Source organism: Schistocerca piceifrons, chromosome 2, assembly GCF_021461385.2.
Source record: "Schistocerca piceifrons isolate TAMUIC-IGC-003096 chromosome 2, iqSchPice1.1, whole genome shotgun sequence".
In the NCBI taxonomy this organism is placed as follows: Eukaryota; Metazoa; Arthropoda; class Insecta; order Orthoptera; family Acrididae; genus Schistocerca; species Schistocerca piceifrons.
This window is the reverse complement of record NC_060139.1, coordinates 716,445,791-716,471,458: the sequence shown is the minus strand read 5'-3', so window position 1 is coordinate 716,471,458 and position 25,668 is coordinate 716,445,791. Positions and strand designations below refer to the sequence as shown.

Below are 25,668 nucleotides of genomic sequence, written 5' to 3'. Positions count from 1 at the left end.
ACTTCGCTTTCTGAAGCATCACTGAGGGCAACGTCGCAAGGTACCACGACCTTTCGCCATTACACAGGATATTTGCAGCCTTACAGCCAGATTTTGAACTTTTGCGTCACTCTGGGAGAAAATGAAAGGTTTTGAAAAACTGACCTTGTATTTTTGTTGCACAATATAGCTATAATACGTAAATTAGAAAAATTGGAAGTAAGTACTTGGTATTTAGCATGCTGAAATTTCACAAAGATGAAACTTTCCTGGCAGATTAAAATTGTGTGCCGGACCGAGACTCGAACTCGGGAACTTTGCCTTTCGTGGGCAAGTGCTCTAAGAACTGAGCTACCCAAGCACGACTCACGCCCCGTCCTCGCAGCTTCACTTCCGCCAGTACCTCATCTCCTACCTCAGTTGGAAGAGCCCTTGCCCAAAAAGGCAAAGGTCCCGAGTTCGAGTCTCGGTCCGGCACACAGTTTTAATCTGCCAGGAAAGTTTCATATCAGCGCACACTCCGCTGCAGAGTGAAAATCTCATTCTGGTTTCACAAAGTTATTTGTCAGAATATTGCCTAACATTTGCAGTTTTTTCGTTGTTAAATTTTTGTATTCCTAAATAGATTTGGAACGAGTGATTGGTCGTTTGCATCTATATTGACAATTATAATCTGAGGAAAGTCATGACGAGATGGTCAGTCGATGGAATTTTCCTCTCATTCATGAGCGTGTTGGAGTTACGCGAATGGAAATGCATAACTTACATTGCTGTGAGAATTTGATTTCGGATAGTTTTCTTCCGCAGTATTCGATCTATCGCTGCGCCCTCCCAAAGGCATAATCAAAATTTTTCTCGTAGTTTTCTACAGCTGCTTGGTATATCGGTACCTATATAATGACTCATGTAGAACTGTTCACAGTTTTCTCCCTGGTCTCACTAGTCACTTGACATGTCTTCCGTAAAGGATATTCTCAACTTCAGAAATGGTGAATTTTTGTTGTTTGCTGCAACTTAATGTATTATTTGCGCCCATACGCCTTCAGTGCCACTGGAATCACAGTGATATAGATGAAGCCAAATTGTTTTCTGCCCGTTCCTTTTAGAAATCTCATCACTATTATTTGTTGGGAATTGTGGTTTCTTTTGTGCCACAGTTTCAAGCAATTCAACCTTCTTCGAATCTTCTGAGATCCATATCTGCTCTATCCAACCACTGAGTAATATTGTGTTGCCAAAGTTGCTGTCTCATCATGAACAGCTCTATGATATAGGGCGTTATCCATGACAGTCACTGAAGGCTTGACAGAGTTGTCGTAAGTGACAATTCGAACCACTCCTGAAAAACACATCTTCAATATAATCACCTGTCGTTTTCAGATGAATCATTAACAGGCAGTATGGCACGAAACTGTCCGATGTATCTACATGTAAAACAGTAATCATCTCTCCTTTTCAAACAGAAACCACCGTTGACTTCTCGGGCCACTAGGTTCTACGTAATGAGTGGCTGGCATTAACCTAAGTTCTGTCTAGCCACACCATACTTTCGAATGTCACAGTCATGATCCTGCGCATAAATCTGTGCCACCATGCAACAAAATCTATCCCTATTTTATATCCATTAACATTTGAGTAGTTGAGGCGTATGTCTTTGTGCACTGTACACAGTGAAAATTTGCTACATTTAAGGTCGTCTATCTGAAGCGGCACGAGTAATTTGAAAGTGTTGGCTGAGCCCATTCCTTATATTTGTCACGTACAGGATGTACCAAAACTCATTCCCAAACTTTCAGAGGTGGTACTATGGACCAAAGCAAGAATATAATGACCAGTAGACCAGAGATCCGAAGTGTATACGTTAAGAGCAACGGTCACCTACTTGTATTTATCTTCGCTACTGTGAAATACATCTCTTCTACTGAACAAATGCTCGTAAATCTTAATGTGTGCTTCTAGAGCTCATGCTTACTAGACCTTTTTTGCTTTTAGTCGATATTAACTGCTTCCGAAATATGGAAAGCAAAGAGCTTGCAGCAGAAGAAATTTGTTTCACAGCATCGACGATGAACAAGTGCTCGTACCTCTTATGGTAGGACTTTTTGGAGCCCATGATTACTAGACAGTTCTTTTTTTGTTTTGATCCATGCTAATACAACTGAAAGTTTCTCGGATGAGTTTTGGTTCTTCCTGTATATGACGACGCATATCGTCTCTTTGAAACTCATCCAAAGCCGTCACTTGCTTCTTCTACGACCGCTTGTTTCTGGTGTCTGCAGCTTTGTGCCACTCTCATTACAACTGTACTGTTCTTTCCATATCCTTATAATGGGCCGGCCGCTGTGGCCGAGCGGTTCTAGGCGCTTCAGTCCGAAACCGCCCTGCGCTACGGTCGCAGGTTCGAATCCTGTCTCGAGCATGGATGTGTGGGATGTCCTTAGGTTAGTTAGATTTAAGTAGTTCTAAGTCTAGGGGACTGATGACCTCAGATGTTAAGTCCCGTAGTTCTTAGAGCCACTTGAACCATTTTTGAACAACGGTATTTTTCTTACGTTTAAAGCTTCTGCAGTCCTGTTTACAAGGTGACCAATAGAAAACAAAAGCTCAGCTTTTTATCTGTCTTCCTCCAAATACTTCTTTGCCGAACAGGCAAATTCGCAGGCCTGGCTACGGAGTGCGCTTTCCTTCCTCCGCATCATACACGTGTTGGGTCCGCCCCACTCGTCGCACTGGACATGGTTTGAAATGAAATAGAAGTGGATGAACACTAGAAACACCAAAAATGAAGTAATCTACTAGCTAGACTTTTAATCAAACAGAGCGAAACAATAGCAAAGATTACGCGTGAGACACCGACTGTTACGTTTCAGACGCGCGGGCCTTAGTTTTGAAGCGCAACTACGTGGCTCGTGCTATCTGTCCGAGCTAAGTTCGCTATTGGCTGTCCTCCTGCGTTTTCTAGTCCTGGGGTTCCCAAATTTTCCTTTGACTGAACACCTCGAGAATCCTGATACGCTGACAAAACGCCTTGTTTATTTTGAAGGTTGATGAACATTTTAAAAATGGGAAAACTAGCTTTATTTATTGATTACTTCAATTTTAAATCATAATCAATAAGACGGAAAACATAGTAAAATTTTTCTTAAGTAATTAGTATCGTCTAAATGTAAAAAAACGCCATATTACTATTAGTTTTTGCCGAGTACTTATTCACTTCCTGCGGAACACAGTTTGGGGATCCCCTGGTACAGGCAACCAAACGAAGCTACTGAGCTGTAGTACAGACTTTTCTGCAAGACTATAGTACAGTAGATGCTGTTGTCCACGAATTTATTTGTACTAGTGTGAGTAAGGCAAATTGATTCCATTTATATATTTATTCGAATAGCCGTTTACAGATCAAATCAAATCAATATTTTAATTCTTGCTGGATTCATTCTTCTTCCTCTTGGCCCACATTGTTTCGTATTTTCTGATTTCTTCTTCCGTAGCTGTTTATGAGTCTGTTTTCTTTTTCTCTTGTTCTCCCGTGAAGATCACATTCAGAATTTTGTTCCTAAATATATTCATATTATGTGTGTCTATTACGTTTATGTTTCCTTCTTTGGGGTCGTTTAGTGTTTCTGCAAACCGTGCTGATTGTCGTTTCAGCTGGCGAAGAACGACATTCTTCTTTTGTGCGTTGTGTATGTTATGTTCTCTACATGTTCGCAAATTTATTTGTTAGGTGGTGGCTTGTTGTATTCTGTTTCTGCTGTCCTTGGGCCACGTACGGTTCTAATTAGCCTCCTTTCTATTTTCATAATTTTGTGCCACCCTTCCGCACTAGTTTCCTCTTTCAGCGCCACACAGAACCTCACGTCTGACTACACTATTATAATGTTTAATTTTGGTGTGCTACGATAAAGTCTTCTTCTTGTGTATATTTCAGGTTTTATGGAATGCAATTTCCATCTTATTTGCTTTTATGCCTAGACTGTTCTTCTCATTATTGCTTATGATTAACCACTCACCTAAATAGTAGAGTGAGATGACTTTTTGAAGATGTTGTTTTTTGTTTATGAGTACCTTATGCGGACAATTTTTAACAATTTTTTTAATAATAAATAACTAAAATAAATAATAAGGGTAACGCACGAGTTCGCACTGCAGACTGTTTGACACGTCTTAGCAGCCAAAGCGCTGTTACCAATATTTCATGAAAGCTGATGTAGCTACAACCACCATAGTAAAAAATGTTGCTGTTCATTTGTGTAATAAAGAAAGATCCCTTAGTTATGAAAACTACGTTGTTTAACGAATCATTTAACGAAGAGCTTTGTCAGAGCACTGTGTGGTTAGGAGGTACTTCGGCCACTGGCTGTATGTGAGGAAGTTTTAGGAATTTAGTGCGAAGCCTTGCAACATTTCTTCTCTTCTGCACCTCGGAGAGCCCGTGACGTCACACAAAGTGACAGTCTCTGTCGCGGTCAGAGTCCGTGCAGCCTTTGTTATGTGCGGACAGCGAGGTAAGTCACGTGACCCATGCCCCGCGCACCAGCCTCTGTTTGACCCGCGAGACACAGTGCTTTGTACCAGTGTAACTGCTTCTGAAAGACTCTCAGATACGACCGCTAGTTCGGAAAATGAACACCGTAGACAATCACTGCCCCGCAGCTCCCAGCGACTCCCGCATATGATCTTAAAGAAAACAGGATGACAGTCCAAAGTATAAAATATTAAACAGCTGAAAATTTAATATTTGTTATAATTCTGACAATGACTGTAGGATTTTATTTAAAATTCAGGAAGTTGCACTTTCATTCAAATATTTATAGTATTAGTTTTGTGTTATTAATCAGATCTCACCGAGCGAGGTGGCGCAGTGGTTAGCACACTGGACTCGCATTCGGGAGGACGACGGTTCAATCCCGTCTCCGGCCATCCTGATTTAGGTTTTCCGTGATTTCCCTAAATCGCTTCAGGCAAATGCCGGGATGGTTCCTTTGAAAGGGCACGGCCGATTTCCTTCCCCATCCTTCCCTCACCCGAGCTTGCGCTCCGTCTCTAATGACCTCGTTGTCGACGGGACGTTAACCACTAATCTCCTCCCTCCTCCTCCTTAATCAGATCTGTGTTTATACCCAGTTAATTATTCAATGATGTCATGAGTTCGTAAATTTTGAAGAATTCACAAAATTCCAGAGAATTGCAAGAAGTTTCAATGATGGTATCCGAAGATCTCGTCTGGCGGCTGCAGCTCCGCTAAATAATACTCGGTCGCCTGAAAACTTAGTCTTGGGTTTGCTTTCACACATAGAATGTTCGGAACCTGTACCAGTGGAATTACGGCGCTCAACTGACTCATAGATGTCCTTGCTGGATACGTAGATTTTCACGAAGATAGCAATGGGTTCACAATTATCCCAGTGAAGTCCGCCCCAGTAGCTGCGTGGTCAGCGTGACGGATTGCCGTCCTCTGGGCCCGGGTTCGATTCCCGGCTGGGTCGGAGATTTTCTCCGCTCAGGGACTGGGTGTTGTGTTGTGTTCATCATCATTTCATCCCCATCCGGCGTGCAGGTCGCCCAATGTGGCGCCGAATGTAATACGACCTGCGCTATGGCGGCCGGACCTGCCCCGCGAGGGGCCTCCCGGCCAATGACGCCAATCGCTCATTTCCATTTCCATCCCAGTGAAGTGGCCTAATAGCAGATTTCCCGGAAACAAGGGAGCCCATACATTGGTTTGTAGCGGGAAGGAGGTGCAAGATTTTTAGTGTTTTGAAAGACGAATGCCGGCATATAAAAAAAATTCTAGTTCCAGTCCTGTTAAAAAATCTGCGTAATACCGATTTTTAACTCATTTCCTTGAAAGAATAAGACCTGACTACACTATGTTTGTTTCCTTTTCCTTTCCCTTTCTTTGTGAGGTGTATCTGCCATTGTGTGTGTGTGTGTGTGTGTGTATGTGTGTGTGTGTGTGTGTGTGTGTGTGAGTAGGTGAAGAGGTAATTTAATTAACTACATTTTTCCTTTCCTTGTTTTCTCCTTGTGTGTGTGCGTGTGTGTTTTGGGTTATATCATAATTCTTTATGAGAGAGAACAGATTTAAATTGCAGAGAGCCATGTATACTTTTAATTTTTGTTTTCCTGTGACTATGAATTTTTATTGTTGATAGTTTTCCCCAATTATTAGTTTTTGTTGGGGGTTATTGCTGCACTTGAGAGTTTTAAGTTGTTGTTGATGTCTGCGGTCTGGATTTCATGTCGATAAGGTGTTAAGCTAAGGCAGGATGACAGCCATTAATCCCCCTCTGTGTTCTGGGTATCTGGTATTAAAGTTTCTGATTGTTTGTGTTTTGTGTTCGCTACTCTAAACTTTCACAGTACTGCGTTATCTATTCAGTACGCTATTTTTAGTCCTTGTTTCATCAGTATGTTGCCTGTGGGCAGCTTTTATTGTTGTAGCTGTGGCTGTGTTATTTGCTTGTTGTTGTGGGTATTCCTTCTACATGTGTGTTCTCTATGTGTATATGTTCTGTGTGTGTGTGTGTGTGTGTGTGTGTGTGTGTGTGTGTGTGTGTGTGTCTGTCTATGTCTCTGTGTTTGTATGTTGGTGATGAACTGTCTGTTTTTGTATGGTAGGTACCTCCTTTCTTTTTAGTTTAATTTTGTGATTCAGTTTGTGGATAATGTATGTGTCATATCCATTCTTTGTAGCTATTTGTCTGATTGTCTGTAATTAATTTATGCAATTGTCTTCACTGAGTGGAGGTTTGTTCAGTCTGTGCAGCACATATTGGAAACAGCAAGTTTTTGCACAATTCGATGTACATGTATCTGTCCATTGCTGTGCTGTCGGTGTTGACTAGCCCAAATATAGAGAATTGGTGTTGGTTGCTGTTTCTGTGTATTGTGAGGTTAAGGAAATTTTGTCATATTCTGTTTCTATGGTGAATTTTATTTTTGGTGAACAGTGCTTATGTCATTGTATAGTTGTTGGATGCCACTGGATGTTCGTCTGGGAGGCACATGATGTCACAGTTTCATATATTTTGTGCTCAAGGTGATTGACGAAGATGTTGGTTAGGAGTCCATTTACTGGTGACCTCATGTGAAGCCCATTTCGTTGTGTCTAAAACTGATTGTCAAATGAGAAGATGTTTTCTCTGTGATTAGTTTTAAAATGCTTGTTATTTTTTATGTGGGATTTGGTAATGTCTTTCTGTTATTTAATTGCTGTTGGATGATGTTGGTGGGGATATTCTTGTACATGGATATGATGTCGAATGATGTGAGTGTGACTGTTGCAGGTATGTCCACGTGTTTCATTTTTTGTGTCGCCTCTTCAGAATTGTGTATGCTTTTTTGTTTGTGTGTACATAATATTTCTGTATGTTTGTATTTCTCCGGCTAGGTGATATGTGGGCGCAATTTTGAAATTTAGAGCTTGGTGTCCAGTTGTATCCTGCATGTGGAATTTTCGTAGATTGATCATTTTGGGTCCCTTGTGGATTCTTTTGTTTTAGCCGTTTCACTTTTCGTTTTGTGAATCTATGGGAGATGTTTTTTAAAATGGTTTGTGTATTTTTTGAAGTCTTTGTGTTGGACCACTGCTTAGCTCTAGTGTGTTGTTGCTTTCTACAAATTTTAGCGTTTTTAATTTTTGAAGTCCCCGTTTTATTACTCTCATGGTGTTGCCTTTGTCTGATTTCGTGATGACAGCCCTGTTGTTTATAAGTTTGTCCATTACTTTTTTGATGTTTTCCTTATTTTTTTCTATTAACATATTATTTTTATTTTCCTTCATTACGCATCTAATTTATTATGCAACTACTCTCTTGTCAGACCTGAATTGGAGTTTGAGTTACCGTTTCTTTCCTGTTGTTTTATTATGTATTCACTTTCTGTGATAAGATTCTCCACTTTCATGTGTATAATGTGTGTGTTGATATTGTATTAAGGTCTTTTTCATAGCAAATTTACATCTTGGTTGATAAGCTCAACGTTAATAAGGTTGACTAGGCGTGTGTAGAATGTGGGTTTTCGTGCCACCTGTCTCTATATTTCATGGTTTTGTATCAGAATGATGTTTGGTTTTTACTGCTGTTTTTCCAACTTTGTTTTTATTGGTGTTTTTGCATTTTGTTTGACAGTATTCATGCTGTATTTCAGTGATTTTGATGTGATTTCCCAGTCCCAGATGGATTTTGAATAGCTCAACGTTGAGTTCCTGCTTCTTTGTGTGTATGTCTCTCATTTCTCATTTCAGCCAGCCGTTTCAACTTTGCCCTTGGCATATTGAAAATATTTAGGTATTACATTACATAAAAGACAGACTGTATTAACTTTTATGTTTAGAATAGACTGATGTAATTTTGCTGCTGTGATTCGGAATTTGTTGTAGAGTTTACTTGAAAATGCCTCGCAGGATGCTTAAATAATAATTTTGACGTTGAAACTCTTCTGTCCAAGTTTGCTTATGAGTAAATTTGCTGTGGAAGGGGCCCACCTTCATCAAAAAACAGATTTTTTTTCTCTCCTCCTTTACCCAGTCATGTTTACTAAAGTTTCAGCATCGTAAGTGGGCTTTTATTTTGTTTCTGCTAAACAGCAGGAAAAATGCTCTTTACTACTTGTACATACAAAAACGTGAGTTTTTCAGGAAGTAGTGCCAAATTCTCCAAAGAAAATTTTGTGTACCAGTATATATCTTGTTACCATATACTGTGGTTTTCCTGGTTTTTAATACTTTGCGCTATAGTTGTTTACTTTTCACTGCCTGTCATTTGCAGCCATAAACAACTGAATGTCGAACAGTATTTACCTCGAAGGGGAATGTTATGGTCAGGTCCAAAATAAATTAATTCTATGTGGAAGATTGTGTGTGTGTGTCTGTTTGTATCTTTGTATTCAATACATTTCATTAATCTGAGTGCATGTTGACTGTTCTTTTGGACGTGTCCAAAGGAACACACACCATGTGGGATCCGCAGCCCTGATACGTATTATATACATTTAAAATGGAGTGGAGAGAAAGGAAAGGAAAGTGGAGGAATTATTGATATGAAACTTCCTGGCAGATCAAAACTGTGTGCCGGACCGAGACTCGAACTCGCGACCTTTGTCTTTCACGGGCAAGTGCTCTACCATCTGAGAAGGTTGGAGACGAGGTACTGGCAGAATTAAGGCTATGAGGACAGGTCGTGAGTCGTGCTTGGGTAGTTCAGATTGTAGAGCACCTGCCCGCGAAAGGCAAAGGTCCCGATCTGAAGTCTCGATCCGGCATATAGTTTTGATCTGCCAGGAAGTTTCATATCAACACACACTGCGCTGCAGAGTTAAAATTTTATTCAGCGATTATTGATGTCAGCTGTGTCGGGGCTTTATACAGAATCAGTCGGACTGGGACTCGAACCCAGGATCTCCTGCTTACAAGGTAGTTCGTTAAACAATGTGCCTCCGACACAATGTTTATTGCAATCACGTGGACTATCTCGGCATGCCTTCCAGCGAAATCACACACTTAGCATGCGCCACCTATCCACAGTTTGCGCTATCAAATACATTAGTTCATTCCCTTTGTTTTCTCGCTGTTTTGTCTTTACAGAACGTTATTAAACTTTTAAAAGTAGCATTTGTTCTGATTTTCATACATGCTCAATTAAGTTAATAAAATTATGTCTGAGATATAATACAACACACAAGTGTTGTATCATAAGTTACAGTTCAACTGATACAAATCTCACCTATCTATTATCAGAATACTGACATTCTTTAGTTATGTATACAGTAACCTACCCGACGCACTTAATTATATTACAGCGTCAGCTGACATCCAGTTTGGGAGCGTGAAGCATGGAAGCGTGCTGTAATTTGTTTGAGGCGTCTGAACGTCATAAAAACACTTCTTCGCAATATCTTGCCAGAAGGTAGAAGGTGAGCCCATCTGCACTGTCTGCATACGAAGAATGAGTTCTTTAGAGGATGTCACTTCCATTCTCGAAAACCTTAGTGGTTCAAGAGGCTGTGTCAAGTGCTTCACTCTCCTCGACGTGCTGGAACATGGCCGCACCACCGTGGCGACAGATTAATTGAAACATTTCAGGAGTTTGAAGACTCCCTTAAGAGAAAGGGTCCTCATTAATACCTGAAAAGTATCCAAATGAAAATGCTTGTCTGCACAATTATTTGGCAACAAAGCAGATGATCGAACTCTGGCTTGATCTATGGCCCGCCAAACGCAAATATCCCGGAGATACCGCCAGCGCCTTCTCCCTGTTTCTCTCAGTATGCTCAGATAACCATCTGACATCAACAACGATGTGAATGGTACTGTCGACATGCGGTTCTCACAGCCCACAGCGGTTTTTCTTTTCTTTTCTTTTCTTTTTTTTGTCAGGTATGCTTGATTGGTGGAGCTCAATGATGTAGTAAATGTGTGATACTGTTAATGGAAGTAACAACTTTATATAGTTGGCTACACATCCAGGAGCTGTGACTCGGTGGTGATTACATTTTACAGACAGTTCGTTACAGTTCTTTTCTTTATTGTTTTGTTATACTATCGATAGTATTTTGTATCGTATTCGAAAATATCTACCTGCATACTCCTCAATGCACATCAGGGTCCACGACGGAGGGTACCTCGTACCAGTGTTAGCTTTTTCCTGCCCTACTCCACACGTTTACTGAGCGAAGAAAAACGACTGTATAGCTCTGTATGTGCCCTAATGTCATTTCATTAATCTCGCGATCATAGCCGCAGAATCGTCGCTCAGTCTTTCCCGAATACATACTCTCTAAATTTACCCAACAGGGCTCCGCGAGAATTACGTTGCATATAATCAATTTTCCAATTTAGGGTCCTCAGCATCGCTATTACACTTTTACGCAGACTAAACAGACATGCTCCAATCGTATTAGAGTGTCTGAGTCATTCAAAAGTTAGATGTCTGTTGTCGCGGCTGCCTGATCAGGATTCCAAGCGCTGGATCTGTACTCTAGAATTGGTCGCACTAACGTCCTATATGCGATTTGCTCTTTAGATGAAACACAATTTCTCAGTGCCCTTCAAAGAAATCCGTCTTTCGTTTGACTTGCGTGAAACTGCTTTTATGTATTCGTCACATTTCATATCGCTTCTTAATATTATCCCCGCGTCCCTATGTTATGAGTGGTGTGTCTGAAAAGTTCGGTGAATGCTATCAGACAACAAACAAAACAAAAGCTACAAACAGCTGTTCTTTATTGTCGTGAAAAATAGCCACCAGTCACTACAGCACACTTTTGACAACATTCGTACAGCTATTGGAAGCTATCAGCAAACGCCTCCTGTGGAATCGATCGCAGAACGGCTTTCACACGATCTTTGATGGCATTCACGTCCGCACAACGTTCACCTTTCATGGCCGCCTTCGAGCGGGGAAACAGAAAGAAGTCCACGGGTGCCGCCAGATCAGGGGAGTACGGAGGGTGTTGAAGAAAAATTACCATCTTCTGCGTCAGGAATCGGCGCACATGGATCGTGCAGTGTTCAGGGGCATTGTTATGGAGCAGCATTCATTTTCCAGTTCTGTGCAACTCTGGCACAACACTCCGGACTCGGTTCAAAACGGAGTGGTAAAATGCAGCAGTAATGATTTGACCTGCAGGAATAAATTCCTTGTGGATGATACCGTTGTTGTCGAAGAAGGTGATCAGTAGTGTTTTCACCTTGGACTTTTGCAGACGGTTTCTTTTGGTCGCGGGGAAGAATGTGAACACCATGACATCGATTGCTGTTTTGATTCCGTATCGGACTGGTAGCACCAGGTTTCATCTCCGGTGACGATGGTGTTCAGAAGCAGTGGATACTACCACACCTGGAAATGAAATCACCAGTAGCTTCCCTCCGTTTTTTCTGCTCGTCTGTGAGCTTGTGCGGCACAAATCGGGAGCAGATCTTACGCTTACCCAAACCCTCGCTCACGATGGTGTGCACCGTGCTCTTGCTAATGCTCAATTCCTCCGTAATTCCAGCATTTGTCGCACTGTCTCGATCTTTTTGGGATTTGCTTGTTCATGGCCGACTTGAACGTGGCTCATCCTCAGTTGTTTCCCTCCCTTCATGGAAGTGTTTCAACCATTCGTAAACACATTTTCTGCTCATGGATTCCCTCCCGTACACCTGCACCAACATTCCATGTGTCTCCGTTGCAGTCTTCCTCAATTTGTAGCAGAACTTGATGTTTACACGTTACTCCATTGCGCTACGTTCAACTGTTCGCAGTCTGTTTACACAGACAGTTACATGCCGTGTGTCGATTCTCCTCAAGTCTCTGAAGACACATGCGCATGCACGCACACAAGTGCCAAGTTGCCATTTAGATATGACACCGAACTTTTTAGACACATCACGTATGAAATGCTCAAGATGTAGCGTACTATTCTTGTAATGGGCCGTAAAGTCATTCGAATACGGGCTAAACTCGATATCATGTAAAGATCCAGAACATCCATTAATAGTAGGTGGTAACCTTAACGTACTAGTATAGACTTCAAAAGGAAGTAAGAATAGTAAGAAAGTACCTTCTGCCACACACCGTGATACAGCTTACGGAATATTTATGTAAATGTTTTGCATCTTTTATTGTTGATAAGAAGCAGAGATGCGCTGTAACAGAGCTACGGGTCGGTACTTTTGGCACAGTACATAAATGACGAAGTAAATTGTACAATTACCAGTAGTATTGCTAACATTCGTAAGGGACGAAAAATAAACGAATGTGTGAGAAAGAAACTGGCAGCCGACGACTTCTTCTTGTTTGTTTGTTTGTTTTGCACATTGTTGGATTGTTTTGCACATCTCTCTGTTTCACATAGTAAATCAACAATCTGCGAATAAAACGGAAATCAAACATCGACACTTTCAATTTTGTTATAAATACTGTTTATTTTTAAGTAGCAAGCGGGAGGATAACTATGAAGAAGAAAAATGAATCGTAGATTACGTGGTTCGTAAATTACGTCGTCCTTTATACATCCTCACTCAGTTTCTAAACAGTTCACTGCTTCCGGATTCTAGGGGAATCTAGTAAGAAACTGATTGCATAAAGAAAAAAATCGATCGAAATGAAGTAACGCCCGATAGGTTTGCATCATACTTAAGGTATAGGTAACGCGATTACGATCTTAACTGACTAAAGCTACTAGGAAAAGTACCGTAAAGTACGGTAGTTTTACAACTCTAGTAAGAACAGTCTTGTGTACAGAACAGTGAAGAAAAAAAGTTGCAACGAAAGTGGATTACGGAATGATAATTTATAATAAAAAAATCTTTGTGCACAGTTCGAGTCGGCGTCGTAGATTTATAGTGTAAACGTCGGGATAATAGCATAACAAGTATTTCGTATTAATATATAATTTAATTATCAGTCTCTTTAACACATTGGTTACACACCGCAGTATAATGGTTATGGTTCAAATGGCTCTGAGCACTATGGGACTTAACTTCTGAGGTCATCAGTCCCCTAGAACTTAGAACTACTTAAACCTAACTAACCTAAGGACATCACAAAAATCCATGCCCGAGGCAGGATTCGAACTTGCGACCGTAGCGGTCGCGCTGTTCTAGACTGTAGCGCCTAGAACCGCTCGGCCATTCCGGCCGGCGGTATAGTGGTTAGAAAGTAGGTAAATCAAAAGTCTGGATTTTCTCTGGCCACTGTATGCCCGATGATGGGTCAGCTACAAAAAATGGCTCTGAGCACTATGGGACTCAACTTCTGAGGTCATTAGTCCCCTAGAACTTAGAACTAGTTAAACCTAACTAACCTAAGGACATCACAAACATCCATGCCCGAGGCAGGATTCGAACCTGCGACCGTAGCGGTCCTGCGGTTCCAGACTGCAGCGCCTTTAACCGCACGGCCACTTCGGCCGGCGATGGGTCAGCTACGTAATCGCTTTGCGCGGTTTGTTCATTTCCTTTTCGATGCTCCCATAGCTGTCACATTCACTCGGCTCTGGACTTTTAAAGCATTTTGGACCCCTTTCGATGCTAACTTTTCTCCGACGTGCGTTTTCTGCAATGCCGAGCATATTTACGACTCATATGAAACGACATCTTTCATTATTTTATAATGTTCAATTTAATACTGATTTTCACTTGCATTCAGACGATTAGTTTTATTGTCTCACCCTGTAAATGACACCCGAATCGACGACATAGCTGAACGCGTTTCCACACTACACCAGTTTATAACTTTACACAAAGCTAATTTGCGAAATTCAGGCACATACGCCTACACTGAAATTATGACGTCACAGACAAATCAACTACTGCACAAAAAACAAGTGCGGATACTGTTGTGGGCTCAACCATTCCTTACGCATTATTAGTCTCGTAGTTATCAGCGATTCAAATCTGACGGTATTTTTCATACAAGAAAGTTCGACCGACGAGTGAATAGACGTTTACACGTCAAGAGGTTACGCCCAGTTTTGCTTTACTACCATTACAGCAAGTGTACATTTGAAACAAATAGTTGTTTTTTGAGAGGAAGCCCGGACGGTGTTTAGGTTCAGACTAATGACGCAGGACGGAACGGCGATGCGGAACGCCGTGACGCGGCTTCCAGTAACAGGAAGGCGGGCGGCCGCGTCGCAGTGGCTGCGCACGGGGGTGAGGGAGAGGAGAGGAGGGGGGCGAGGGGAGGCGCATTATTCGGGCTAATTAAAACACTCAGGCGGCCGGCGCCGGAGAATGGGAGTAATCTGTGGCAGGCGGGGTGTGTGGCGACAATGGCGAGTGATTGTGGCGGCGGCGGCCGCGAGCGACGACCGCAGCGCACCTGCCCACCTGCGGCGGCGCCGCCAACTACCACACCTGCTGTCGCCGCCGCCGCCGCCCCCACCGCCGCAGCGATCACTTCTTAGCCCGCCGCGGCGCCGTGTCTCGCCCTCGATGCTCCCCCGTCAGGCACAGCGTCTTTCAACATGTAAGGGCCGTTACAGCTCATGTTTCTTGTACGCAGCCAGAAAGAGAAGTACACCTGGAAAGACAACGTCGATCTTGATCTGATGACAGAATATGGTAACTGGAGAATAGTAGATGTACTGATAATGATTTCAACGTCGTCCGAAAACAGAAAACGCAGTGGCATTGACACCAGAGCGCCATCTATGTCTACCCTTTAATAGGGAATGTTCACAGCCAGAAGGCTCAGAGTGATGCAAACGCGTGGAGCAAACTGGCAACTAAGCCACGGAAACGCACTCGTGCTCCCTGCAGCCAACTGAGCGAGTTTGCCGTGCGGGGTAGCCGAGCAGTTTTAGGCGCCTTGTCACGGTCCACACGGCTGATCCCTGTCGGATGTCCGAGTCCTCCCCAGGGCAAGGCTGTGTGTGTTTTCCTTAGTGTAAGTTAGATTAAGTAGTGCGTAAGCTTAGAGACCGATAACCTCAGCAGTTGGGTCCCATAAGACCTTACGACAAATTTCCAATGAGCGAGTTTGAAAGGTATCAAATTGTGGCCTTCTGAGTGGGGAGATGGTCCTTTCGTAGAACTGCCACACGAGTTGGACGCGCTATGTCAGTTGTGCAACGATGCTGGTATGAGTACTCACGTGATAGACGTGTCAACACGAACTGTTCCGAACCGGTTATTAACAGTGGGACTACTGACGTACACACCTCACGCCCGTCCTCCACTCACTCCGCAGCATCGACGTGCGCGCGTCGAAAGGTGCCGTCAGGTTATCATTTGGAACATGGAGCGATGCGCCGTAGTCTTCAGCGATGAAATCAGATTTTGCCCACACGTAAGTGATGGTCGTTTGCGCGTACGACATAGGCCCTCTGAACGCTGTCTGGTAGACAAACCCTGGCCGCACTCCAGGCCTTTTGGTATAGGGTACGATAAGCTACAGCTCTCGTTCACCTTTGGTGTTTCTGGAGCGGACGCTAACCAATGCTCAGTACCTGCAGAATGATGTTTGACCCGTTCTTTCGCTGTTGTTCCAATAGAAAGGTGATGTGTTGTTCAGTCAGGATAATGCTCACCTACCACTGCCCGTGAAAGTCAACGTGCTTTGCAAGACGTGCAACAGCTTCCCTGGCCAGCACAATCTCTGGACATGTCTCCAATCGAGAACTTGTGGGATATGGCTGGTTCAAATGGCTCTGAGCACTATGGGACTCAACTGCTCAGGTCATTAGTCCCCTAGAACTTAGAACTAGTTAAACCTAACTAACCTAAGGACATCACAAACATCCATGCCCGAGGCAGGATTCGAACCTGCGACCGTAGCGGTCTCGCGGTTCCAGACTGCAGCGCCTGTAACCGCACGGCCACTTCGGCCGGCTTTGTGGGATATGATGAGACGAGGAGTGACTCGTCCGAACCATCAACTAACAACTCTTACAGAACTAAGTGTACACGTCGAGCTGGCGTGGCATAACGTATCCCGGGACAGTATTCGCCCTTTTAAGATCGACTGGATGCTAGAGTCAGCGTCTGCATTGCCGCCTGTGGAGGCTACACCATGTACCACTATGGGTTTTACAGTATGGGTCGAAATGTTAGCTCAGAACCGCTTGCGCTATCGATTACGCGGTAAGTCACACAAATCTGAAGGCTGTAAATTCAACTAAATACTTAGGGATTACAATTACAAATAACCTAAACTGGAACGATCACATAGATAATATTGTGGGTAGAGCAAACGAAAAGACTGCGATTCATTGGCAGAACACTTGAAGGTGCAACAGGTCTACTAAAGAGACTGCTTACACCACACTTGTCCGCCTTGTTCTGGACAATTGCTGTGCGGTGTGGGATCCGCATAAGGTGGGACTGACGGATGACATCGAAAAAGTACAAAGAAGGGCAGCTCGTTTTGTATTATCGCGAAATAGGGAAGATAGTGTCACAGACATGATAAGTGAATTGGAGTGGCAAATCATTAAAACAAAGGCGTTTTTCGTTGCGACGGGATCTTCTCATGAAATTTCAATCACCAGTTTGCGAAAAACATTCTATTGGCACACAGGGAGAAATAATCATCACGGCAAAATAAGAGAAATCAGGGCGCGCAGAGAAAAATTTAAGTGCTCGATCTTCCCGCGTGCCGTTCGAGAGTGGAATGGTAGAGAGACGGCTTGAAGGTGGTTCATTGAACCATCTGCCAGGCACTTTATTGTGAATAGCTGAGTAATCGCGTAGATATAGATGTAGATCTGTAAATGTAACCATTTCATGTACTCCTTATGAACTGCTGCAACAATAAATCTTGAGAGAGTTGGAAATCTCTAAATAAGTGTACTAATTATTTTTCCAGCCGCGTACATTCCCAATATCTACACCTACACTCACAAGCGAACTTCGGTGCGTGACGGAGGGTACTTGGCGTATCACACTTCTGCACTTTCTTGTTTCAGGCGCGAATAGTGCGGTGGAGGATCAATTGTTGGTAAGCCTCGGTGTGAGTTCGACTCTCCATCTTTTCACCTTTATGATCTTATCGTGCGATATGTATTGGATGAAGCAATAAATTGTTTGACTCTTCTAGGAAAGTACGCTCTCGGATTTTTAACAGTAAACCATAGAACGATAAATAAAGCCTGTCTTGTAACGACTGCTACTGGAGTGGGTTATTGACTTCTGTGACGCTTTCGCGATTTCTAAATGAACAGGTGAGGAATTCTTCTTTGTATCCTTTCCATTTCCTCTATCAATAATATCTGGCACGGGTCCTAGGCTGACGAGCCTTAAGTTACTGAAGTGCTGAATGAAGATTTGTAAGCCACATCCTTCATAGGTGCTACACTTGTTGACGTTTCTTCTAATGAATCCCTCTGGTATGTGCCTGTCCTACGATTGGTTTTATGTTTTCACTAAGTGCTTGTGTTCCGAGATATTTGATGGGCGTGAACGCCTCCAGTGGTATTGCACAATCGTGTAACCATACAGTAATTCGTCTTTCCTCCTCTTTACAAGCAATATGTCAAGTTTATTTATGTTAAAGGTCAGCTGCCAACACCTCCGCAAAGAGTCGGTATCTGTTGATCTTTTTAACTTATTTTCTAGCGTTGTTACTTATCTATACAGGGTGTTCCAAAAAGGTACGGCCAAACTTTCAGGAAACATTCCCCACACACAAAGAAAGAAAATATGTTATGTGGACATGTGTCCGGAAACGCTTACTTTCCATGTTAGAGCTCATTTTATTACTTCTTTTCAAATCACATTAGTCATGGAATGGAAACACACAGCAACACAACGTACCAGCGTGACTTCAAACACTTTGTTACAGGAAATGTTCAAAATGTCCTCCGTTAGCGAGGATACATGCATCCACCCTCCGTCGCATGGAATCCCTGATGCGCTGATGCAGCCCTGGAGAATGGCGTATTGTATATCAGCCGTCCACAATACGAGCACGAAGAGTCTCTACATTTGGTACCGGGGTTGCGTAGACAAGAGCTTTCAAATGCCCCCATAAATGAAAGTCAAGAGGGTTGAAGTCAGGAGAGCATGGAGGCCATGGAACTGGTCCGCCTCTACCAACCCATAGGTCACCGAATCTGTTGTTGAGAAGCGTACGAACACTTCGACTGAAATGAGCAGGAGCTCCATCGTGCATGAACCACACGTTGTGTCTTACTTGTAAACGCACATGTTCTAGCAGCACAGGTAGAGTATCCCGTATGAAATCATGATAACGTGCTCCATTGAGCGTAGATGGACGAAACTAGAATGAGCTCTAACATGGAAAGTAAGCGTTTCCGAACACATGTCCACATAACATCTTTTCTTTATTTGTGTGTGAGGAATGTTTCCTGAAAGTTTGGCCGTACCTTTTTGTAACAGCCTGTATAAGACAGCATCACCTGCGAGTAACCTCATCGACCTTCCGACGTTACTCACTAGACCTTTTATGTGTACTGTGAACAGTAACGGTCCTGTAACACTCTCTTATGGTACGTCCGGAGGTACTATCCTGAACTTGAAAGCCCAAAGGAATCATTAGGTTTACATTTCCTTTCAACGAAATGCTGGTTTTCGTTTATATCTGAAAACTCGCTGTAACAATGACAATGGGAAACGTTATCCAACGAAATAGAAAAGAAACCAAAGTGCACACAGTTACAGATAAATAATTATTTGGAGTAAACAACAAGAAAATGAGCTATTTTTCTCTTCTCCAGAGAGTATGCTCTACTGATTGTACCTGCTAATTTAACTCGAAGATCTGTGAGCAACTTTGTTTTTGTCTGTTCTCGCGAAAAGGACAACCTAATGACACGCCATTTAGGCCTACGCGTCAACGGAAAAATGAAGTTTGTATTGCGTATTTCGCTTGGAAACAGCTGCGATCAGGGTGACCCGTTGTTTTGCATATTTCACGATTCCATCTGTATTAGTTGAGTCGACGATGCATTTGGACATACCGCGATATTTTATTTTCAGTTTGGCTGCATGTACGGTCTCTTAGTGAATTAATTAGTTAATTACGTCTTCCATACATCATCTGTACGACTTTTGTTTGGAAATGATGTGGAACGTGTCAGTTTGCATGAAATCTATAAATGACAAGTTTTAGCGAATAGCTACATGCTGGCCATTCACGAGATTCTAAATGGCACGCATTCCAAAATTTAACATCAGTGATCATGTCATTTTCTAGTCCTACTCAAAGCAGCTACACTTAAAACTAGGTTTTCTTAGGCTACCAGAATTTAAAAAAAATTCGTCCATGGAACACGAAGAGCTGTCCAGGGCAAATAATATTAGGTTAGATTTAAACCTTGGTTTACTGTGTGTCAAATATTTTATATTATTTGACAAATATCAAAAATATTTAGTGATGCATTCTGAAATCCCTTCTGTGCGAATGGCAGCCTTAATAATGAATGATAAAGATAATTTTCTTCTTCTAAGGCTGTAGGTATTCTAAAATACAGTTTCAGAATATCTACAGCCTTCGAAGAACAGATGATGTGTATCTCACTAAATATAAATAAATGTCGCCTTGTGCTATCAGAACTTCCTTTCTAAGTGATGAGTCACTACAGGAAATTATCCCGTAAGACATTATTGAATGGGAATTTGCAAAATACTTTAGGAAATTAATACGTTTGTTTCCAAGAGTAGCAATTATACGAAGAAAGAAAGTTGCTAAACTTAACTGTTTGTGTAGCTCAGTAACAGCTTTCTTTGAGTTCAAGCTTTCATCAGTAAGTTCTCCCAAAAATTTAAAATATTTTACCCCGTTTATTGGCTGTCCATGTGCCACATAAACTGTTGGTACGACTCTATTTGTTATACAGAGCTGTATATATCGTCTTTCCTCGAAATTAAGTGAGAGTGCCCGCATCTCGTGGTCGTGCGGTAGCGTTCTCGCTTTCCACGCCCGGGTTCCCCGGTTCGATTCCCGGCGGGGTCAGGGATTTTCTCTGCCTCGTGATGGCTGGGTGCTGTGTGATGTCCTTAGGTTAGTTAGGTTTAAGTAGTTCTAAGTTCTGGGGGACAGATGACCAAAGATGTTAAGTCCCATAGTGCTCAGAGCCATTTTTAAGTGAGAGTCCGTTTTCACGCACTCAGTAATTCTTCTCATGTTATGGTGGATCATTTGACGAATTTCACTACCAAATGTGAAGGAACATTTAAAACTTGGTAATGGCCACATTCTCGAAACTGCCGTCGGTGCCGAATAAAACTTTTATTCAAATAACAGTCACTCTCAGCCGAACCACGACGTCTCTGCCGATTTACAAACAACACAGGAATCCAATGAATGTGCAGTTTCGGCTTACTGACGATGACGCTGGCCTCTACCGCGAACTAAAGTGACAGCTGATAGCTGTCGTCAACAGGGATGAGCTACCAGTGCACAAACATACGCTTTCTGATCAAAACTATCCGGACACCACACTATAAGGTGGAACTGGCCAGTGTGTACATGTCTTGAGAGGCCGACCCGCCAATATAAAAGGAGGCATGGAGTACTACGTTGTCAAGCAGACGAGCGGTAACAGCAGAGTGGGTTGGTCGGGAGACTTCAGTGACTTCAGTTTCGGGCAAGTCATTGGATGTCATGTGAGCAACATATCCATCAGGGTTCATTTCAACCGTTGTGCCCAAGTCGGCAGTTTATGATGTGAGTGTGAGGTGAAAATGCGAAGGCACAAGTGTAGCTAAGGCCGGTATTACACTATCAAATTTCTTTGTCAAAGATTTGATCAAAGATGTGATCAAATATTCCGTCAAATATATTTGACAAAGGTCTTTGACGTAGTGCTACAAGGGGTATTACACTGTCATCATATTTTTCGTCAAAGTTCAAGATGGCTGACAACAACAACTTGTTATTAACCGCAGCAGTTGCATGTACCACAATTGCACTGTGTGCACATGCGGAAGAGAAGCGGGGGGACAAAAGAAAACATACCTGGGTGAAGCCGTGGGTTTTACGACTACACGATAAAACCATTCAACAAAACTTGTTACATGAGCTTATAGTGGAGGACGTCAAGTCGTACATCAATTACTTAAGAATGGATGAGCATACATTTCTGTATGTGCTCAGTGCCTCATAACACAAAGCACAATATTCACTTAAGAACTGCTACATCTGCAGAAGACAGGCTCACTGTAACACTCCGATTCCTTGCTACAGGTTAGGTTAGGTTAGGTCAGGTCAGGTCTCCAATCTTCTTAATCTATTTTTGTATTCAGGGTGCCTCACGCTGTAAAGCTCCTCATCATCTTCATACATCTCTATTAATTTTGTAGTTGTCGGCACACACCAATTGTATTTACCGGCAATGTTAAATGTTTATAAAAACAGTACAGACGACAGAACGCTGCAGCGCTGCTAGCGCTCCATGTGGTAACATGTCACATAGCAGTGGACAGACGACAAGCGACTTCTTTGATCAAATCTACAGCGAGGCCCTAGATTTGATCAAATATTTGACGACATTTGACAAAGTTCCCTATTACACCATCAAAGATTTTTGACAAAGATATTTAACAAAGAAATTTGATAGTGTAATACCGGCCTAAGCCAAGATGAGGCAGGCCTCGTGTACTGGCGGGCAGCGACTGTATGGTATTGCAGAGGGTGGTTGTAAAAAATCGTATAAAACCAGCGGAAGGAATCGCTTGTGAGTTCCAAAGTGCCACGAGAAGTCCAGCCAATACAATCAGTGTGTGCAGGGAATTAAAAATAAAGGGTAACAGTGATCGAGCAGTTCCTCATAAGCCACTCATGTCAGTGCTAAGCGACGCCTGAGGTAATGTAAGGAGAGGCGCCAACGGACACTGGATGGCTGGAAACGAATTATTTTGAGTGATGGATCACACCATATGCTCAGGTAACCCAGTGGAAATGTTTGGGTTTGGCGAATACTGTCGTGTGTAATGACTGCAGTGAAGTACAGAGGAATTATGGGAGTGTTCTTCGTGGTTAGGTTGTCGTCACTTTATTTTGTTTAATAAAACGTAATAGTGGAGAGATGTGAACACATTTTACAACATTGTGTTGAGTGCAATAGTGAAACAATTCGGAGACAATGGCTGTTTATATCAGCATGCTATACACCCTTTCGACAAGCAGTGTCCGTAATGCAATGGTTTGTGAATCATAACATTCCTGAAATAGTCTGGTTTGTCCTGAGTCCCGACGTTTGGGATTAGGCAGAAAGTTGACTTCACTCCAGACCCCAGAGTCCAACAAAATTACCTCATCTGTTTTCTGTTCTTCAGAAAGAATGGACTGCCATTCCTCTACTGATGTTTAGAAAACACACTGAGAGTGTTTCCTGAAGGGTTCAAACTGTCATAAAGGGAAATCCTTGGGCTAACTCTCTGTTAGTCCTAAGATTTCTATTTTCGAAATGTGACGTGTTAGCCTCTAACAATAAGTTAACGTACTGTCACGTAGAATTTGGAATCAAGTATCAATTGAGAGGGCGGTGTCGTCAACAAGAACTAACATTTCACAGCAGTAGCGAGTTTATTGAGCACACATGAAAGCATATCGGGAGATGAAAGGCCTGCCTCAGGACAAAGTGCTTCTGTTTATGCGAGGGCTTGATGAAAATTAATTCCTCCGAATTTTTTATGGGAAAAATCTTGAAGCTTTTCAAATAAAAGAAACGCTACTGACATTCTACATCTTATTCTTCACATTTACGTATTTGCAACCCTCTGCAGATAGAGGGCTCCGAATTGTGCCGTGTAACATGACGGTGTGTAACGTAACTACATCGCTGCGTGATAAACAGCGTGCTGTAATTGAGCTTCGAATTCGAAGAATCTGTCCCCACATGGAGGACTCCCTCCTTCACCACAACACATGAGAACACACACGAGCGCTGCGATATCTGCAACAATCTGATACCATGAGTTCATTGTCTTCGACCATCCTGCAAAGAGTCCCGGCTTGGCCCATCCGATTTTCATTTCTTTCCAAAACTTAAAGAACACCTTCGAAGACTTCAGTTTGATAGTGATGAAGTGCAAGCAGAGGCGGAGTTGTGGCTCCGCCAACAAAATCAAATATTCTACAGTGTCAGTGTCAACAAACTGGCCCGTCGTTGGGAGAAATGTGTTCGTCGTAAGGGTGACTAAGTTAAAAAATAACTATGTAGACATGAATAAACAAGATGCAGAATGTTAACAACGTTTGTTTTATTCAAAAAGCTTTAAGAGTTTTGACCTTAAAAATTCGGAGACGTTACTATTCACCACGCCCTCGTGCAAACATAAACTATTGTAGTAAATTTTCGATGTTCCATACGTAAGTATAAGAACCTTTCACATATCCCGAATAACTGCAGAAGGTAACAATCGAACGAGCGACCAGCACTTCACTAGACGGTGCCTGTAACCGTTGCAGCACGGTGGATGACGCAACAGGGTGGGGCATATGATAAAATACTTGATCAGAGTTACTTAGACTGGCGAATATCTAAACAGTTTCCCTCTTTCCTTCGTCCACTTTCGGGATAACTACTGCAGCATCACTGACACATTGGTGGAAGCAAATTACATTGATTATATGTCCAGCCATAGCAATGCGGAGCTGAATGAAGTGCGACACGAGAGAAAAATCGTTGGTAACGAGGATAAACTGACGAATCATATATATTCCGAGAATATTGTCGAAGTGTGTACCAGGTCCACACGATGTTGCGTTCAGGATTATTGTGCGACACATTCTTGACTGATGATGGAGTATTTGTGAGCCTCACATGGTCAACAGAAGAAGAGAATATGAACAGGATTCAGTGAGAAGCTGTGAGACTTCAACTGGCTTGGTCATTTGATATGAGAGTGTTGAACGTTATATGTACCTTACAATATTGCTCGAAATGGGACGTATTACAACAAAACAGTATTGGGAACGTTTATTGTATCTACTGATTACAAAGATGTTTTAATACCTCCGTTGATTATCTGACGGAAGACTATGGTATGTGCAGATCTGTTTATCCCGTACTTCATTTGCAAGCTGAACTGTAACAATGGGTGAGAAATAACTGTGAATGGAACTCCTCACTACGCAAGTTAAGCATGCCTTGTTTTATTTACGTACATGTCGAAATAGGCAAGATAGTTCCTTCAGGTCGTAGGAAACTTGTAGTATACCGTTTTCAGCCGGACCTCACCTCCTAAAATGGTCGGGTATTTAGATCCACTGGCATCTATTTTCTGTATTACGGTCGGTAATGGCGGAGAGTAGGCTGTTTATTTCGAAAAATGTACGGAGTGAATTGGGCGTCGTACATTTTGAGGAAACTATAAAAATAAAGAAAACAAAGCGCTGTGAGAAGAATGTATCCAACTGCTTACTGTGAAATTTAGCAGGAAGAGCCTTCCATGCATCTTTCTTTCCTCTTCAGGCAAGCCGTCTACGGAGTCTGACAGAACAAGTCGCGGCTAATAGTGCCCTCTTATTCATGCTGCCTTTCCCCTCTCTTCCGGCCTTTCGCAGGCCGCGAGACACCGGCGGTTCCCTTCCCTACACAGACAAATTAATTCGTCGAATTTGCATTTAAATTCACTTTTTACAAAGTTGCTAAAGTTAAAGCGTTGGCTGAGAGAGGTCAACTCGACAGAAAGTCCTTAGCGAATCGTCTGTTGCAGAGTGGAGCACGGGTCATTTGGAGGGTCTCTGTGTAGCAATATCGTCGGATTCTGATGTAAACACACGATACTGGTCATACATATGCAATCCAGGTACAACTTCATAAACAGACAAAGGCGTTTGAAGAAGGGAGTAAGTGTTCATTACATTTTTGTAGCTTGAACAAGCTGTAAGGTCAGTCCATGCCTGCCCACCAGATGTTCAGTACGCTTTTTATAAGCGGTTACCGGATTTACTATTGAGATGTAGTGACAAATCCTTTTATTAGAACAAAGTTTTTGATAGTAGGCTACTTTTCGGGAAATTATTTATCATACGTCCTCAGAACTAAAAGATCATTTTTAGGGTCCAGTACCACATTTTTACATGGCATTTACTTTTCAGTTACGATTTCATAACTACGAATATTTCGTGCGGCGATTAAAAGATGTATTACTGATATTGGTTATTTTCAGAAACTATGTTACTTTCTTTTGATACAGGCCTTGTGGTATTAATCAAATAATCTTGCAACGTAACGCCCATTTAAAAAAATTCTGCTTACTTGCGAGCTTATGGTTGTGCAATTGGA

At 42.4% G+C, this 25,668-nt stretch overlaps 1 protein-coding gene across 1 annotated transcript in view; it reads left to right on the top strand.

Moving 5' to 3' along the window:
• The window catches only part of LOC124777888 (cubilin-like), a 1,273,816-nt gene that overhangs the window by 490,017 nt on the left and 758,131 nt on the right, over nucleotides 1-25,668 (top strand). The window lies entirely within an intron of this gene.